Genomic DNA, 20,718 nt, shown 5'->3' with positions numbered 1-20,718 from the left:
ATTTCTTTATAAAGTGCCCAGCCTCAAGCATTTCATTATACCAAAAGAAAACTAGTTAGAAACCTTCCCAATCGATGTTACAAATTCTTCTTTCTTGAAATTTTTTTAAAGGTAGAGAGAAAGAACTCTTCCCATCTATAGGTTTACTCCTCAAATGTCTGCAACAGCCAGTACTGGAACAAGTCAGAGCCAGGAGCTGTAAACTCAGTCTGGTCTCCCATGTGGTTGGCAGAGATCCAACTACTTGAGCCATCCTGTGCTGCCTTCCAGGGTGCAAGTTAGAAGGAAGATGGAATTGGAAGTATAGTCAGGACTTGTAAAACAATCTTAAGATGCCAATATTTGAGTGAAACCTTCTGTTTAAACTATTGTTATCTTTGATCTTTCTCAGCTGCTTAAAATGTATTTTTTAGAAATACATAGTATTATTTTCTGAGCCAGAAGATGGCTCTAGTATAATATTAAATTTTTTCTTTCATAGATTTTATTATTAAATATATAGATGTTTAATTCTATCCTAATGAGTTTGCTTTATAAATACACCATTTTATAAACTGATTTGTTTTTAATATGACATTTTATTAACCCTGCTTTATAACAACTATAAAGAAAAAGACTTGAACTGATGTCACAAATTTCAGAATGTCAGTATGAAGATTAGTCTGATTTTGTTGTACCCTAAAAAGAATCTCGTGCAGATTAGGAATCACAATGCCTCCTCCAACCATTCTGAAGCATGTACACATAGAAAGAAAAGAAGAATTCCATAATTTGTAATAGGAAGTTCAAAGGGGCAGGTGTTTTATCTTGCAATTAAGACGTGTGGCTTGGGATGTCTGCAACCCATACTCAAGTGCCATATTCAAGTTTCAGTAATGGCTCTGCTCCTGACTCTTGGTAATGTGCATCCTGAGAGGGAGCAGATGATGGATCAAGCAGTTGAGTCCCTGTCATCTACACGGAGATTCTGAGTTCCCAGCTTCTTCTGCTGTAGCCTTGTGCCTAGCCCTGGCCACTGCCAACATTTGGAGAATAAACCAATGGACCACAGTTTACTCTCTCTCTAATAAATTGATAAATATTTAAGAATTCTGTTCCACTGTTTTGAGTTGATCATAGTCTCTCTTATCAACTCATCCTCACTCCATAAATCAAAACCAGGAAAAGCTATATACAAACTTAATTACAAAATCAATCACCAGATACCCAGCTATTTTTTAAGGGGCTTATATGTATCTACTGCTTAAACAAAACTGTACAGAAGTAGAGTTCTAACAGATTCAATACCCTAGTTCAATTGAAATAAAAACATGCGTATCATAAATACTCAACATGTAAAATAAAAACATTGTGTGAGAGTGAACGACAGGTAGGCTCTTTTTCTTCATCTTTGCATATCAAGAAATTCCTAACAGTACATCTCCATTATCAAACAAGTGCTTGAAAGAAAATCAGTTTTCTAAATTGATCCTTTTGTTTTGGTGGATAAAGTGTATAGTGTATACGTTTCAAATTCATCTAGACTCTGGGCTAAGGTTTATTCTTGAAAATAAGTGTGCCTCAGATAATAATGAAGTAGGCCCCAACTGATCTGTGGTCTGTTCCATCAAATAGATTCCAAAGATGAAGAGCTAATCACTAGAACAGATGACGGAACATTTTGAAACATATTTCATAGAAAGTATCTTGGGTTTATTCATATTTTAACAATTAATATATTTGTTTAGATATATAATTCACTTTCAAACAAAAACAAATCACTTGAGAGTGGTACTGTGGCGTAGTAGGCTAATCCTCTGCCTGCATTGCCAGCATCCCATATAGATGCCAATTCATGTCCCGACTGCTCCTCTTCTAATCCAGTTCTCTTCTGTGGCTCGGGAAAGTAGTACTGGTGGGAGCCAGAACCTTCATGGGAGATCTAAGGGAAGCTCCTGGCTCCTGGCTCAGCTCTGATTATTGTGGCCATTAGAAGAGTGAACAAGCAGATGGAGGACCTTTCTCTCTGTCTCTAACTCTACCTCTCAAATAAATAAAAATCTTTAAAAAATTTAAAAAATCACTAAAAGGGCCTGCATTGTTAATGATATATTATTAGTCAAACTATTTTACCACACATACATGGAAAGGGTATCAAGGGTTCAAAAGATAATAAAGGTCTATTAAACAATATTTTGAATGGAATTTGAAAACATGATTATGAAATTGATAGGAAAGAACAAAGAACCAAGAAAAGGAAAGTCAGGGCTGGCATTGTGGCATGACCAGTGAAGCCTCTGGCTGCAATGCAAGCTTCCGATTCGGACACTGATTTACACCCTGGCTGCTCCATTTTTGATCCAACTCCTTGGTAATGCACCTAGGAAGAAGAGGAAGATGGCCGAAGTGGTTGGACCCCTGTTGCCCACATAGGAGACCTAGAAGGAGCTCCAGCTTTTTGCCTTTGGCCTGGTTTGGCCCCAGGCGTGGTGGCCATCAGGGGAGTGAACAAGTGAATGGAAGACCTCTATTTCTCCTCTCCCTGTAACTCTTTCAAATAAATAGATTTTCTTTTTTTTATTTGACAGGTAGAGTTATAGACAGTGAGAGAGAGAGACAGAGAGAAAGTTCTTCCTTCCACTGGTTCACTCCCCAAATGGCCACTATGGCCGGTGCTGTGCAATCCAAAGCCAGGAGCCAGGTGCTTCCTCCTGGTCTCCCATGCAGGTGCAGGGGCCCAAGCACCTGGGCCATCCTCCATTGCCCTCCCGGGTCACAGCAGAGAGCTGGACGGAAGAGGAGCAGCTGGGACTAAAACCTGGTGCCCTTATGGGATGCCGGCGCCGCAGGCGGAGGATTAACCAAGTGAGCCACGGTTCCAGCCCATAAATAGATATTTTTAAAAAGACAGTAAAGAACAAAACCAAAGGCAAAGTTTCAGAAGAACAAGGTGGCTGAATTTGCTCCTCTGAATATTCCGGATTATAAAGTTACAGTAATTAACAGGTTATGGGCAAAATGAAATAATGGCATATTAGCAAAGTAAGAGTGGAGATATTTGCTTATATGACTCAAAACTGTCTTGCAGGATCTAAAACAGTGATTGGCACACAGCAAATGCTCAGTATATAGTTGTTGAATAGATACCCAGACAGAATTGAGGAAAAGAAACAGATATATGCAAGCATATTTAAATAATAATATTTATGAGAAAATAGAGTGGGAAATGATCGGATCTTGAGTAGGTAATTTATTAAATAAGATGCAAAACACAACTTAAAAGGAAGAAATCTGGTAAGTTTAACTACTTTAAGAAGTTTTGTTTACAAGCAAACAAACATGAATAAAATAAACAGAGATGGAAATATAAAGAGATACTATACACACATAAATAGAAAATGATTTGCATTAAGAATACATATAGAATTTCTAAAAATGTTAAAAATAACCTTGGTGAGAAAATGAGCAAAGCAGTTCGATAGGCAAATTATAGAAGAGAAAAATCTAATAAGCATGAAAATAAGTTGATTTTCACAAGTAATCAGAGAAATGCAGGTAAAATTAGAATGATACACATTTCATATAACATTAACAAAAATTGTGGCATAGTTAAACGAACAGTGTATGACGGTGAAAATGAATGACAAGAAAAACATGCATGGGCATAGGTGTTTATGAATCACAGAATCATAGAGGTAGTATAAAGAGTAGACAAAATCTGAAAAATATGAAACATCGTAAAATGTGAAAACGTACTAATTACCTGTATATATGATATAATGATGTTTTTGTCAAAGTATAAAGAAATGTAAGAGAATAAAGTTTCATGTTTATCCAGTTATAAGAGGTGGCTTAACCTGTTATGTCACAACACCTGTCTTTAGAAGGAGAAATCTTGAGCTGTATGGCTAACACTTCTTAAATTAGGAGGTGGTTCCAGAAGTATTTATTACTTTTTCTACTTCCGTATATCTTAAACATTTTATACTCTTTATTTTTACGATCATGTAGCTCTTACTACCAACAGTGGAGGCAGTTTTGGTTCATTTTTGTCTCCTCAGTGCTTAGAATACACAGTAGCTTTTTTTCCCCAAAATTGAGCTTCAATGATCAAGTTCCTCCTACTACATTGATTTTCTTACAACTTTAATGAAAAATGATTGTACATATTTATGGGCTACAATGCAATATTTCAGTCATGTATATAATGTGTAGTAATCAAAGCAGGGTCATGACATTTCCTCCTCTTTGACATCACTTTATGACTAGAGTCTCAGCTCCCTTTCTTCTATTTGCTCATGAAACATGAATTATATGCTACAACAGGTATTTGTGAAATACAGTTACCCTACTGTACTGTGTAACTCTTGGAACTTATTTGGTCCCCATTACCCTAACTCCTTCTATCCCACACTATCCTTCTGGCCTCTAGTAATCATTCTGTGTTAAAGACGGTTTTTAGCTTGCACATTGAGGGAGAAAATGTGATATTTTTCTGGTCTGGCTTATGTCCTCCAGTTTCATCCATTTTGATGCAAATAACAGGATTTCATAATTTTCCTGGCTGAATAATATCCTATTGTGTGTAAACACACTTCTATTGCGTGTAGGCACACTTCTATTGTGTGTAGACACAGACATACATCACATTTTCTACATTTATTCATCATGTTGATTTCATATCTTGGCTACTGTAAACAGCAATGGACGTGGCAGAGCAAATATCCTTTTGATATAGTCATTTCATGTTTTGGGTATACACCAAGTAGTGGATCATATGATAGTTTTAACCAGATTTTAAGGAATCTCTGTACTGTTTTCCAAATTATCTATACTGGTTATACTCTCATCAACAAGTATATGAGTGTCCCCCTTTTTTCACATCTTTAGCATCCTGTTACTTTCTTTCTTGAAAACAGCTATTCCCATGGGAGAAAAGTTGCTATCTCATTTTGGCTTTTATCTGCATTTCCCTGAAGTTCAGTGATATTGAGCATTTTTTCACATATTGTTGACCATTTCTATTTCTGTTGAGTACCGTCTATTCAGGTCTTTGTCCCATTTCCTAATTGGCTTGGTTGTTTTTGTGTTGATGAGTCTTCTGAATTCCTTATTTATTCCAGACATTAATCAGTTGCTAGATACATAGATTGCAAACAATTTCTCCCATTCCATTAGATGTCACTGCACTCTGTTGATTATTTCTTTTGCTGTGCAGAAGCTTCTGAGTTTTTCTTTTGTTCCTTAAACTGTTTGGATGTGGCCTATACCAATGTCTTGAAGTGTTTTCCCTATGATTTCATACTTTCAGATCTTACGCTTATGTCTTTGATCCATCCATGAGTAGACTTGTGTATATGGTGAATGGCAGAGATCTAATTTCATTTTTCTGCTTATGTATATCTAGTTTTGCCAGCAGGACTTACTGAAAAGACTATTCTTTCTTCAATGTATATTACTGACACTTTTGTCTAAAATCAGGTTGCTCTATGTACTTGGATGAATTTCTGTGCTTTCTGTTATGTTTCATGGATTATCTATTCTGTTCAATGCGTCAGTTTTTATGACAATAATTTTTTTTAAACTTTTATTTACTAAATATAATTTTCCAAAGTACAGTTTATGGATTACAATGGCTTTTCCCCCCCCATAAATTCCCTCCCACTTGCACCCCTCCCATCTCCCACTCCGTCTCCCATTCCATTCATATCAAGATTCATTTTCAATTATCTTTACATATAGAAGATCAATTTAGTATATATTAAGTAAAGATTTCATCAGTTTGCACCCACACAGAACATAAAGTGTAAAATACTGTTTCAGTACTAGTTATAGCATTAATTCACATTGTACAAAACATTAAGGACAGAGATCCCACATGAGGAGTAAGTACACAGTGACTCCTGTTGTTGACTTAACAAATTGACACTCTTGTTTATGGCATCAGTAATCTCCCTAGGCTCTAGTCATGAGTTGCCAAGGCTATGGAAGCCTTTTGAGTTCGCCGACTTCGATCTTATTTAGACAAGGTCATAGTCAAAGTGGAAGTTCTCTCCTCCCTTCAGAGAAAGGTACCTCCTTTGATGGCCCGTTCTTTCTACTGGGATCTCACTTGTGGAGATCTTTCATTTAGGTTTTTTTTTTTTTTTTTTTTTTGCCAGAGTGTCTTGGCTTTCCATCATGCCTAAAGTACTCTCAGGGGCTCCTCAGTCAGATCTGCATGCCTTAAGGGCTGATTCTGAGGCCAGAGTGCTATTTAGGACATCTGCCATTCTATGAGTCTGCTGTGTATCCCACTTCCCATGTTGGATCATTCTCTCCCTTTTTATTCTATCAGTTAGTATTAGCAGACACTAGTCTTGTGTGATCCCTTTGACTCTTAGACCTATCAGTGTGATCAACTGTGAACTGAAATTGATCACTTGGACTAGTGAGATGGCATTGGTACATGCCACCTTGGTGGGATTGTATTGGAATCCCCTGGCACATTTCTAACTCCACCATTTGGGGCAAGTCCGATTGAGCATGTCCCAAATTTGACAGTAATATTGTTTTAATTACTTTGTAATATGCTTTGAACTCAGGTATTTTCATGCCTCCAGGTTTCTGTTTTTTGTTTTGATTTTTCCACACAGGATAATTTTGGCTATTCTGGGTCTTGTGCCGTTCCATAGGAATTTTAGGATTTTAAAAAAGATTTGTATTTATTAGAAAGGCAAGGTGATGGAGGGAGAGACAGACAGATTGATCTTCAACCTTCTTGTTCACTCCCCAAATGGCTGCAATAGCCTAGTCAAAATCAGGAGCTCTAGGGGTCTCCCACATGGGTAGCAGGGGCCCGTGAACTTGTGCCGTCTCTACTACTTTCCCAAGTATATTAGCAGGGAGTTTGATTGGAAGCAGAGCAGCCAGTGCTCTGATGTGGGACATGGACAACTGCGTCACAGGCAGTGGCTTAACTTGCTGCACCACAGTGCTGGTCCCAGGATTGTTTTTCCAAGTTCTGTAAAGAATGCCATTGGAATTTTAATGGGGATTGCATTGAATTTATAGATTGTTAAAAGTATAAACATTTTAGCAATACAAATTCCATGAACATGGAACACCTTTTCATTGTGTGTCCTCTATGATTTTTATCTGTGCATTACAATTTTTCTTGCAGAGAACTTTCATTTCTTTGGTTAAGTTTATTCATAAATATTTTACTTTTTTGGTAGCTTTGTGAATAGGATTATTTTCTTACTTTCCCTTTCAGCAAGGTCATTATTGGTGTACAGAAATGCTACTTTTTTGTATGTAGATTTTGTATCTTGCAACTTTACTAAATTGGCTGATTAGTTCTAACAGCTTTTTAATGAAGTGTTTAGGCTTTTCCAAGTATAAAGTCATCTCATTTGGAAACATGAATATTTTGGCTTCCTTCTTTCCAGTTTGGATGCCCTTTATTTCTTTTTTCTTCCTTAATCATTCTTCCTAATATTTCTAGTAGTATATACAATACATTAATCACTTGATGAATGTTCAAAACTGAGTTCCTTCTGTAGCCTTCCCATTTAAGCCAGTACAAAAATGTAGTTATAGGAAATTTAAAAGCAGCCCATGACATTTCTAAATAATTCTATAAAATTCTTACATCAAGTTTAAGTGTATCTTCTTTTATTGGTTTATAACTGGCCATTGTTGTACTCCCTTAGAATTAGAGAAAAGCCTTATATCTCTATTAAAAAAACCCTCCCTATTATATTCATCCCTCTGATTCTGATTTTAAAATATAAAACATAAACAACTTTCTCAATTGTTTTCTACAATGTTATTTCTAAAACCCAAAACAACAACTTCCACCTTTCCTTCATTATGTACTAATCCAAGCTCTTGGGTTTGCTAAATGAATTGTAGAAAGCATACTATTCATATCAAATAACTGTTGGAATGAAAGAAGGCATATGCATACAAGTTTTTTCACAACTGCCATCTCTTCATTGAGCCTAAAAGTGTACCTTCTAAATGAGGCATATTCTAACCATTCTATTTAACAGATCATGCTTCAAGAAGTTAATGGAGGAGTTGGAGCAGTGGCACAACATGTTAAGCTGCCACCTGCAGTACCGTCATCCCACATGAGCTACGGTTCAAGTCCCAGCTGCTCCACTTCTGATCTATCTCCCTTCTAATGTGCCTGGGAAAGCAGTGGAAGATGGTCCAAGTGCTTGGGACTCTGCCAACCATGTGGAAGACCTGAAAGAAGCTCATGGCTCCTGGCTTCAGAGTTGCAGCCATTTGGAGAGTGAACCTGTGGGTTGAAGGGTTCTCTGTCTCTCCCCCTCTCTGCAAAGCTGCCTTTCAAATAAATAAATAAATCTTAAAAAAGAATTTCATGGAAATGTGTATATTTTTTTAAAAATTTAGTTATTTTGAAGGTCACAGTTATAGAGAGAGAGGTAGACACAGCTAAAAACAGAGATCTTCCATCTGCTCGTTCACTTCCCTGATGGCTGCAATGGCCAGCATTCAGCCAGGCCCAAGTCAAGCCAGGAGCTTCAAATGAGTCTCCCACAGGGGTTACAGGGTCCCAAGCACATGGACCATCCTTTACTGATTTTCCCAGGCCATTATCAGGGAGTTGGATTGGAAGTGGAGCAGCCAGGACATGAACCAGTGCTCAATGGGATGCCAGCATCACAGGTGGTGGCTTTACTCTGTATGCCTCAACGCTGGCCCTGGAAATGTATATTATGAAAAATTATGCATTCATTTCAAAATTTTTACACCAATATAAGGTTATCTTTTAATGTGTTTTTCCATGAACTATTTAACGTCTCTCTGGGACAGTATGAGCTTCCCTCTCTCCTAAGCAGTGCAGATATGAATAGGGCACTCCAGACTGCCCTCATGCTACTTTAAATTTTCTGTTCTTCATAGGACACATCACTATCTACCATATGTATTATTTATTATCCATCCACACTATAAAATATGCTCTACAAAGGTAGTAGTTTTCAGTTTTGTGTACTGTGTTATTCCCTATACTTGAACAGCACACAATAAACCTTTAGTAAATATTTGTTGAATGATTAATGGATGAATATTTGGTATGGTACAGCTATCTCATACTTCATATTTGAATAGCAGCGCATGTCCCACATAATGTTACTTATATGAGAAAGGGCTGTTAAAAGATGAAAGGAACATATTTTGTTGTTTCCTAAAATATAAGATTTGTATTGATGATCTTGAATTTTGATGTGCCAAAGGACACAAAGACACAATAGGTTATGCTTTTTCAACCAGACTGATACTTCAGTTCCTCAGTTGGCTTACAAATCAACATAAGACTTTTCCCGTTTCAAAACAGTTTTTTTTTTAGTTTAACACTTTTGTAATAGGTTAATGCTGATCAACATCATGAAATACTTCATATCTAAAACCAAAGAGGTCACATTTGACTCTCACTCTTTGGCTGGAACTTCTCATTCCTTCGTATGTTAAAGGAAGGGACTAGAATTGCTCAGTTCCCCTTTCTAACCCATAAATGCACTCAGCTGCAAGCCATTCATATATCAATGCTAAAAACATTTGTTCAAAGAGTCCCAGGTGAAGTGGACACTTGAAATGGATAATTTATCACAGTTACATGAAGACAGTGGCCTTTTTATTTCTTCCATTTTCTTTACGTTCTTAAGATGAACACTTTGCCAGAACTAGTTAAAAAGATCCCACTTCCACAGCATGAAATCTTTCTGTGTAGTAGATACTAGCACCTGATTTTTCATTTCCCTCTTCTTTCTCGGACATGCCATCTGATACCCAGTTTTGCCAGTGTGCAGAACTGGCGTAAGACAGTCAGCATAGTTCATTCCCTAACCACTGCGAATGGCTGAGAAGGAAGCATACATCCCAATTCAGACCAGCGAGGGCACAGTATGCATGGACCACGGAAAGAGCCTTCTGTCCTTCAGGAGGAAGACATGTTCAGATGGCAGCCACCTCACAACAGAAGACGATGGCCTACAGTGGCCAGAGGCCCACTGGGTGGCACCTGGGGATGAAAGAGTGAGAAATAGGAGAAGCCTGGTGCCGGACACTGTTGCAGCAGGCCACTCAAACCTCTTTAGAAGATGAAACAATCAATAACCTTCGTTTTATTTTGTGTAGTTGTAGCCAGAAGTTTTCTAATACTTGCAGTATAAAGAGTCCTGAGCCACAGCTTTCCCATGGGTGACGAAAATACATATTTATATGGTATGGTTTGGGTAAAAGATACCTAGTAAACTTCTTCCTTCATTTATTGTTTAATCTACATGTAGTCATGAACATTATTACTAGGTGAATTAACATTTAGGTTTGCATCTGTCAGCCCATGTCAGCAACTACGAATTTAAAATCTAAGAATTTAGAGCAAATGTATATTGGGAGGCCAGGGGAGATAAACATTGGAACAATCATGAAAGTGCAAAATCAGAAGGCTATAGTGACTAAAGACTTGATACATTGGTCTTGGTATTAGCCAAACATGCAAGTCAGGCTGGGTAATGAATTTTTGCTGATTGACTATTACCATTATAATGGTGTTCCACCTTATTTCAGCCATTTGAGCCTATAAAGAGTTCATAATGACAAATTTAACATTTCCATAAAACATAGAACATTAACACCTTAGCAAGTGTTATAACACCTTAACAAGTGTTTTATCCTTCATGTTACTCAAAACTTCTTGGGACTAACTGAAGATTACACAAAAACTGTAAATTAAATAGAATCAAGACTAAATTTGCATACATGTTACATACAGACACATATGTATTCATGTGCTAATTAATGATGGGATATATTCTGAGAAATGCATTGTTGGGCAACTACATCATTTTTGAAAATTATCGAACCTAGACAGTACAGCATCTATTTGACATATTCACATACCATTGTTATTATATGTAGTCCTTCACAGATGGAAATACCATTACATGGTACATGGCTGTGAAAACACAAGAGTACTTTAAAAAGTTTGTAGAAAATGAAGTTAAAATTAAGTTCTCTGTGGTATAAAATGTGAAATTCATGCATAGCTTTTCATAAAGTATATTTTCCAGAAACTTTTCGAAGAACTCTTATATACATAAAAGTTTTACATAAAAATAATATCTTTTAGTTTAATTTTTCAATGAACTTCTTGAAATACTCTCATATTATGGAGAAGAGATTTAAGTATAATGTTGTAATGCAAAGGAGAGAAATTATTGTTGAGATGGAATTTTAAATAAACTTTCACATGACCTAAATCTGAAACCAGAGATCTGTCAGAAAGGTACTTTAAAACTACAGTAAGCTGAGGCCAGCGCTATGGCGCAGCGAGTTAAAGCCCGGGACTGAAGCGCCGGCATCCCATATGGGCGCTGGTTCGAGACCTGGCTGCTCCACTTCCAATACAGCTCTCTGCTATGGCCTGGGAAAGCAGTAGAAGATGGCCCAAGTCCTTGAGCCACTGAACCCACGTGGGAGACCCAGAAGAAGCTCCTGGATCCTGGCTTCGGATCAGCACAGCTCTGGCCAATTGGGGAGTGAACCATCGGATGGAAGACCTCTCTCTGTCTCTCTCTCTCTCTGCCTCTCCTCTCACTCTGTGTAACTTTGACTTTCAAGTAAATAAATACATCTTTAAAAAAATAAAACTACAGTAAGCATAAAGATGATAGATACAAATATATCTATTCAATGCAAAGAAGTAAATTATTATTTTTTAAAACAGGTGATATTTTTATGTGGTCACTTAGTATGTTGGAGCAGCCAAAACTATGCCAATTAGAATATACTGCAATAAGAGACACCTGCTCAGAAAAATGATCAATGACTATATTAGTTTCTTTTCAGTATATGTGTAACAAAAGAGAAAGCTGCAATGCTGAGAATAACAGAAAAATCTGATAATAAAAGATTGAATTACAAAGGTACAATAACAAACTGAATACGTTCAGAAATAATAATTTATAGTGATCAAGAAAATACCAAGATAATATTAATAGTGGATTTCTAAAGTCTAAGAAAACAAAATTCAAGAGCAAATATTGAATGTGCAGAACAATTAGGTAAATAAATGAGGTAAATAAATCAATCTTTGTTGTCTATAAAGATAATTTATCAGATTTGAGGAGACTGAAAAGAAAGGGACTATCTTTTAGTAGTACTTTGCATATGACCTAGTGTAGTCAAGGGACAAATTGTTCAAAGATTAATACAAATTAGATAGACATACAAGGGCAAAAATTCTTGCTGAAAAGTCCTTGTCTGTTACTTTGGAAAAAAAAAAAACAAAACGGATCTTTAGGTAGGAAGACAAGACACATTTGACTCCTATATTTGAAGTTCCTAGGAATAGAAGTTTGACAAACAAATGATGGTTAAATTAAATCCATTTCTCTTAATGGGAAGAATGGTATGTTTCTCTAAAACACTAATTCAGATAAACCATAAACGAGTTTAACTCAGGAAAGCAACATTGATGTTACTTATTAAGGTATCACATGATATACCATTGGTGCACTGGAGAAATTAAATGATACTTTTCTTTTAGGGCACAATTAATATGGATTCTTAAAATGCTGACACATTAGGGGAGGAATCAAAGTGGAAGAATAGAGTATGAACCAAGAAGAAAAGGAGACACTGCATTATCAGGAGAGAGCTCAGAAATGAGGAAAGGAGGAAGAGGAGTGGTACACAGCATAAACACTCAGAAAATAGAAAAATAAAAGGAGTAAAGAAAAAATAGAAAAAGGAACAAAGCACATTTAATTGCAACCCTGGCTCTCCAGTACAAGGGAAAATCCACATTGCTAAGAAAAAGTGAGAAAACATCGCGACTCCACCCTTGCTGCAGAAAGATGCGCTAACTCACGAGAATTCCACAGTCCTCACAGGGTTAGATTCAGTTGGAGGAGACATGAAGCATCTGAGAAACCACTCTGCTCCAATGGAGGAACTTCACCTTCTCCCTCCTCCAGACCACCACAGCATGGACACTCCTAGACACCATCTTGTTGCAGAGGCCAGTAAGTGACCACAAGATAACACCAGAATCCTGCAGCTGGCATATGCCTCACAGGGCAGAGAACAGCATTCCATGGCTACAGGACTGAGCTGCCCATGCATACGACCAGGCATCACCCACGCTCGTCTTGCAGCACCAGGGGAAGGTCCCATCTGTTCCCTGCAGATCTAACAGTGCAACTACCAGAGCAGAAGTCCTGGCATATACCAGCACTCACCCACTGGAAACTGAGGATGGTCCCATATTTGTCCTGCAGAGGCCCACAGCTGGTGTTACCACAAGTCCTAGCATAAGCCATGCTCACTCTATGGGATCTGGGTAATGTCTCCTCCATGCTCTGCAGCTCTGAGAACATGGCTGTCAATGCTACAAGCCCTGGTGTCACCTGCTGTCACCCAGAAGGATCTATGGATGGCTCCATTTGCAACCTGAAGCTCCAAGACCTTAGCTATAGGTGTTATATGCCCGCAGTGTCACTCAAACTTTGCCAGTGGGATGTGGAGATGATCTCCCTGTGTTTCAAAGCACTAGGACCTAGGACCTTGGCAACCAAATTCCAATGCAATTGACGTATTAAGTCTGAAACATCTGAGGACATTCACTTTTGGAAACCCACATTAACTACAAAGTTATACCATAACCTCTATGAGTTATTGTATTACTGACAATTGAGTGACTCAGAGACCTGCTGATGATTACAGTTGAAGAAACCTCATGGAGCCTACAGTTTTGAATTTACCAACAACCAAAGCCAAAGGATATACCCAACTTATCACTAGATTCCATTTAAATGAAAAAGTCCTTTTCATTGAAAGATATTTCATAAAATACCATGAAAGGAACACAATAAGGATCCAGAAATAGATCACAATCTGAAGAAAACTATGAAAAGCCTAAAAAATTCAAAATTATGGTATTAAAGTACAATGAAATGCAAGAGAATTCAAAGAAATGAGAAAAATAACAGGAATCAAAAATTAAACAGAAATCTTAAAAATCAGAATCAATGAGAGAAAAAAATACAAATGAGAGCTTCAGCAACAGATTATAGACTGAGAGGAAGAAAAATTTTCTGAACTTGAGGAAGGATTTTTTAAAAAATAATCTAGTAAGATATAAAAGAAAACTGTGAACCAGACACCATGAAGAATGTCTACAAAACATATCTATATTCTTCAGCAAATACTTGCATTATTAGGATATTTGAAAAAGAGAAAGAAGTCACTGAAATCCTAGCAAATGAAACAATAGCGAAAGAAAAACTCCCAAGTCTTGAAAAAGATGTGTACATCAAAATCCAGAAGGCTCACAGATTCCAACTAGCTTCAGTTGAAGTTGTCCGAGGCTTGTTATAGTTAAAATGTCAAAGATGTAGGGAAAATTCTAAAAGAGGCAAGAAGGAAGTGTTACATCACATACAAGGGAAAACCTATTAGATCATTAGCAGACTTCACAGCAGAAACCTTATAGACAAAAAGAGAACTACGATATATTCAAAGTCCTGAAAGAAAAACACTGCCAACCAAGAATACTTTATTCAGAAATGAAGGAGAAATACAGTTTTACCCAGAAAAGCAAAACCAAGAGAATTCATCACAATCCAGCTAAGTCCCATATGAAATCTTTACAGGAGTCCTATATTACAAGTGAAAGAATGATAATTATATCATGAAGACACCTAAAAGTACAAAACTCACCAGTATATCAGATACACAAAAAACCAATAAGCAAACCTTATGACATAAAACTCATGATATTTTTGTTCCATAAAGATAAATAGATTTAAAGAGAGAATTAAGGTCTGGCACTGCGACATGGCAGGTAAAGATGCTGTCTATGGTGATGGCATCCCATAGGGGCACCAGTTTGAGTCATGGCTACTCCACTTCTGATCCAGCTAAATGCTAATGTGCCTGGAAAGCAGCAGCAAGCAGTCAACTACACGGGCCTCTGCACCCATGTGGGAGACCTGGACAAAGCTCCTGGCTCCAGGCTTCAGATTGGCCCGCTTCCCCACTGGGGCTATCTGAGGAGTGAACCAGCGGATGGAAGATAGATATTCTCTAACTCTGCCTTAAAATAAATAAATCTTTAAAAAAGTAAGAAATGGATTCCAATTCAATAATAGTTGAGGTTTCAACAGTACACTTCAGACCATTCAGACAAAAAAAATCAATAAAAAAATGGTGTCAAACTATGCTAAAGAACAAATATGCCTAACAGGTATTTACAAAACATCTCACCCAACAGCTACAGAGGACACATACTTCTAATCAGCATATGGAACATCTTCAATCATAGACCATATGCTAGGCCATAAATCAAATCTCAAAAAGCTTTCAAAAAAATCTAAATCATGGTATTATCCTCTCATACCACCACAGAATGAAACTAAGAGTCAACAAGACCAACGAAAAATATAAAATTATGCAGGACCTTCACAAAATTCTTGAGAAGGGCATATTATAAAAAACTACGCAAGGATTTTAAAACAATTTTGCACCAAGATGGATTTATCTTTTTTTAATTTCCATGAACATTTTAAGTACTGTTGAATATGGAAATTGAACATGCTCCTGAATTATTGATGAGTCACTGAAAAATATTCAAAAGGAAATAATCTTTAAACAAAGCAAAAAGAAAATACAACATATCAAAAATGTGTAGAATACAGCAAAAGCAGTATTGAAAGTTTAGAGCAATAAATGCATGCATCAAAAACACAGAAAGACTTAAGCAGTCTAATAATGCACCTCAAGGAATAACAATCAGAGAGAACAGCTTAAATAAAAACTAGAGATACAAAGGGAGACATTACTATTGATACAAAAGAAACATAAAGGAGCATAAGTAGTATGAACAATCATGGCTAACAAATTTGAAAATCAAATTTCCATATACATACAATCTAGCAAGACTGAATCAAGATGAAATAGAAATGTAAACAGATCAATAGAAAGATTGAAATATAAGTTTTAATTAGAAGTCTCTCAAAGCAAAGTCTAAGACCCGATGACTTTACAGCTGTATTCTATAAAACATTTTAAAAATTAACTTAAATTCTTCTCTAACTATTTGAAAAAAATAAAAAGGCAGGAAGTCTGACAAACTCTTTTGAGGACAATATTACTCTTAATACCAAGACCAGGCAAAGAAACAACAAAAAACTACAGACCAGTATCTTTAATGAATATATATATAAAACATTGCCAGCGACTACTAGAAAACAAAATCCAATAATTCATCAAAAAGACCACTCATTATGATTAAGTGGGACTTATTTCAGGAAAATAACGATCAGTCAACATTCACAAATCAACAAATACAATATCTTGCACAAACAGAATGAAGGTGAAAAATTGTCTCAATGCATGCACAAAAGATATTCAGGAAGATTCAACCTACCTTCATGATAAAATTTATCAACAAATTAGGTATATATGGGATACACTTCAAAATAATAAAGGCTAAGTAAGACATCCTACATCCAGTATCATTCCAAATGGGGAAATGCTGAAAATGTTTCTTTAAAGATCTGGGACAAGGCAAGCATGTCAACTTTCATCACTCTTGTGAAATGATGGGCATCCAATTTGGAAAGAAATCAAATTATCTGCATTTGGGGAAGCCATTTTACATGCATAAAAGCCATCAGAAGCTATTAGAACTGGTAAGTGAGGCCGGCGCCACGGCTTACTAGGCTAATCCTCCGCCTTGCGGCACCGGCACCCCAGGTTTTAGTCCCGGTCAGGGCGCCGGATTCTGTCCCGGTTGCCCCTCTTCCAGGCCAGCTCTCTGCTGTGGCCCGGGAGTGCAGTGGAGGATGGCCCAAGTGCTTGGGCCCTGCACATCCCATGAGAGACCAGGATAAGTACCTGGCTCCTGCCATCGGATCAGCGCGGTATGCCGGCCGCGGCGCGCCGGCCGCGACAGCCATTGGAGGGTGAACCAACGGCAAAGGAAGACCTTTCTCTCTGTCTCTCTCACTGTGCACTCTGCCTGTCAAAAAATAAAAAAAGTAAAAAATAAAAAAAAAAGAACTGGTAAGTGAATTCAGTAAAGTTTAAGCTATGAAATCAACTTAGAGGAGCCAATGTTTGGCCTGGCAGTTAAGGTGCTGGCTGCTACACATATCCCATACTAGGAGTGTCTGGATTTGAATCCCAGCTTAACTCCTGATTTCAGCTTCCTGTTAACACACACCCTGGGAAGCAGCAGGTGATGATTCAAGTAGCTGGGCACTGACCACCCAAATGCGAGACCTGCAGTGACTTCCTGCCTCCTGGTTTCAAACTGGCTCAGCCCCAGCAATTACAGACAATTGGGAAATGAAGCAGTAAATGAATCGTCTGCTTATCTGCAACTGCCTTATGACTGTTCAATACTGACTAACATACTAGCTTTAAGCAGCTGTTCATTTCATGGAGTTGCCCACTATTTTCCTTTGTTTTCTACGGTATCTTTACTGTAAGAACCAGACTGTACGTGGCAAGTAGTAAGCATTCAAATATCATTGACGATGTCCTGAGATAAATAATCTCTCTAGGCCAGTGTCCAACCAAGTCTTCTGTCAAGGCCAAGGCAGTCATTCTTGTAGGCTCTGCAAGCTATGAAGCCTGTGTTCCCCGTTCTCAACTCTGCTTTTGCAGCAGTAATCCATCCACAGACAACTAAATGCCATGCTGTGCAAGGAACTGAATGTGGAAAAGTTTCAGACCTTTTAAATTTCTCTTTGAACTCATAGCTCCATCTGTAATGGAACTAATATGCATGATAAACTAAAATTGCTGTTCAGACTACGTAAGTTAATACAGCAAATATTCATCTCAGAGCCTGTGAAGAATCTTGAGTTACATCAGATGCCCAGACAGAGCATCATCAGGTTCATTAGAGGCATGGAAATATTGTTAATATCCTTCAAAGAACTTTGTGTACATGTTTAGCAAATAATTTTTAAATTTACTGACAAAATAAATTATTACAAGGCAATGAGTGTCAATAATCAACCTAATTTGAAAAGACCAATGCAAAAGCCATTAGATTATCATTCTCAATTGCTTAATTTACCATCTGTCAATATCTTAACTAATATAGGTAAATGAGTTTTCCCATTTTTCATGCAGAAAACCTATCAGGTTATACTATGCTGACTCATCCAAAACCCTTTAATAGGGAAGGAAACAGATCTTTAATGTATTAATTATTTCACATACTTAATCCAAAAAGAATTTGGCCTCATAAAACAAGAGGCAATCACATTTAGTGAAAATATTCCCAAACTTGCTATTAACAGATTCGTTTTAGTCAAGTCACTGTGCCAATCCATCTATCCAGGGTGGAAAATACCAGTGCCAATTATCCTGCAAAGATTTTATGAGGCTACAAGACATGTTTTTAGCTTGCAGACTTGAGTTTATAAAAGTTATGAATTCAGGCATGCTTTTTCCTCTTACGTACTATGTATACCAGTTTTGAAAATTTATCTTCAGTGACTTGCATATAAGCTTTTACATACCATAAGTAAATACAATATATAGTTAATAAAAACTCGTTTGTTTTCAATAAATGTTCCAAAGAAATATAGCCAAATTTTCTGACAAAACCAAATAACTTAAAAAGTGTCATAAACTGATCAATTGATAATTATCTGTTTTGCATTCCTAAGTTAATACTACTAAAAGCTAACACACACTTGGAGGGACTGGCTCTGTGGCACAGCAGGTAAAACTGCTGCCTGTGATGCTAGCATCCCATATAGGGACTGGTTCATGTCCCAACTACTCCACTTGCAATCCAGCTCTAGGAAAGTATTGGAAGACAGCCCAAATCCTTGGGCCCCTGCACCCATGGGGGAGACCTGGCTGAATCTCCTGGCTTTGACCTGGCCCCGCCCTGGCTGTTGCAGCCATCTGGGGAGTAAACGAGCAGATTTAAGATCGATCTCTGACTTTTTTCATTTCAGCAGTTTATAATGGAAGTTGTATATAAAAGATTATTTTATTCTTGCATCTTCTCAATCGTTCCTTCCTTGTATTTGCCCTTTTCCTTTCCTACTTGACGAGACTTGGCTTTCTGTTCAAAGATCTTTTTGCAGTCTTTGTCCAGTTTTAGCCTAGTGATAACCACCTTGCTGGGGTGAATATTTGAAAGGCAGAGTTACAGAGAGGCAGAGGCAGATAGAGAAAGGTCTTCCATCCGCTGGTTCACTCCGCAGATGGCCGCAATGGCCGAGACTGTGCCTATCCAAAGCCAGGAGCCAGGAACTTCTTCCTGGTCTCCCACGTGGGTGCTTTTCTAGGCCATAGCAGAGAACTGGATCAGAAGTGGAGCAGCCAGGACTCAAATCGGCACCTATATCGGATGCTGGCGCTGCAGACTGAGGCTTTAACCCACTGTGCCACAGCACTGGCCCCAATTATCACATTTTAAGATAGATTGAAGTTTCCAGAGATTATTTACCCAAGGTCACACAGCTGATAATAACACATTGTGTGATCTTAATGCTTTATACTCAACCAACTCTGCTTACTTAAATTTTGGGTATTTTGGCAAAATTAAGCAGAAAAAAATTATAATTTATATTAAACCTTTAGTTGGTTTTATCCAGTTTTAAATACATGAACATACTTTATTTAGCAATTAGGCAGATATAACTCCTGCTTCATTCCATGTTGCCTCCATGGAAGCCAAAGGCTTAGACATCTTCATGGCTTTCACAGCCACCTGAAAATGGGCAATAGGCATATCATGATCCCTTTTCCCCCCTTTGCTGCTTTCCTAACTCATTATATTTATGACACATTTTCTTTTCCTATTAAACATATCATTATGATCACTATCTCGGTGCATAAATGTTTATTTCTGATTGTCTTATAATTGATTTGCAGAAATAAAACTGGGAAAATTATTACAATATTTTTAAGATCCTTGATATATAATGCCAGAGTGCTTTCTAGGAAAGTTGTAAAAATTCATATTCCTATTAGCAGTTTATAAAGGAGCAGAGGTTCTTCTTTTAAAATATGAGTAACTATAGAAAAGATAATTCTTCATGATTTCTTATTGTGAATTAGCTTATTTGGTTTACTTGCTTCTAGATAAGTTTCCATAAGGGGAAGATAATTTCCACTGGGGAGAAAGGAAAGAGAAAGTTAATAGTGGAGAATGAAGCAGTGATGGGACTGGAAGTGGCTCATTCAATAGAGCATGAAGTAATTAACGACAGTATGAAAGAAATAGATACTCATTGGAGGGAAAACAGTTGTCCATCAATGGGGTAGAGAAAAGGAGCCAAGAAGATATCAAAGATCATCTTTAAAACAAACTGGCTTTGAAAACATAAAATTTCCTATCCATTCATAGAATAATGATATAAATTTTGTTAATAAATAAGCAATGACAAGAGTTTTACCAGTTTGTAAAGCTTCAGCTCCCTACACACATTATTTTGCCTTATCATTGCCATTTTTCTTGCATCTATGCAAGATATACATTTAAAAGAATTTTGGGGAGAATATTTAAGAGTCTTAGAGATACTAATTGTATTCAATTTTTAATAATGCAGTCCCATAATTGTTCACTAAATTGAATTAACTAGAATTCTGTAATGAGCAACTCCTACCAGATTAAGAGCATAGTAGGAATAAAGTGAAAATACATATTCTGGATAGTCAAAAATAAAGATCTGAAATTACTGC

At 37.2% G+C, this 20,718-nt stretch overlaps 1 protein-coding gene across 6 annotated transcripts in view; it reads right to left on the bottom strand.

The window, feature by feature from the left end:
• Nucleotides 1-20,718, bottom strand: part of TPK1 (thiamin pyrophosphokinase 1) — a 465,159-nt gene that overhangs the window by 226,014 nt on the left and 218,427 nt on the right. The window contains exon 4 of one of the 6 annotated variants that reach the window (XR_011387489.1): nucleotides 10,888-10,951. The exons of the other annotated variants lie outside the window; for them this stretch is intronic. The gene's annotated coding sequence lies outside the window, so the exon portion shown is untranslated. Of the gene's footprint in view, nucleotides 1-10,887; nucleotides 10,952-20,718 lie in introns of those variants that run through there. 6 annotated transcript variants of the gene reach the window in all.

Source organism: Oryctolagus cuniculus, chromosome 3 (genome assembly GCF_964237555.1).
Source record: "Oryctolagus cuniculus chromosome 3, mOryCun1.1, whole genome shotgun sequence".
Taxonomy (NCBI): domain Eukaryota; kingdom Metazoa; phylum Chordata; class Mammalia; order Lagomorpha; family Leporidae; genus Oryctolagus; species Oryctolagus cuniculus.
Note: the sequence above shows the minus strand (reverse complement) of the source record. Positions and strands in the feature narration are given on the sequence as shown.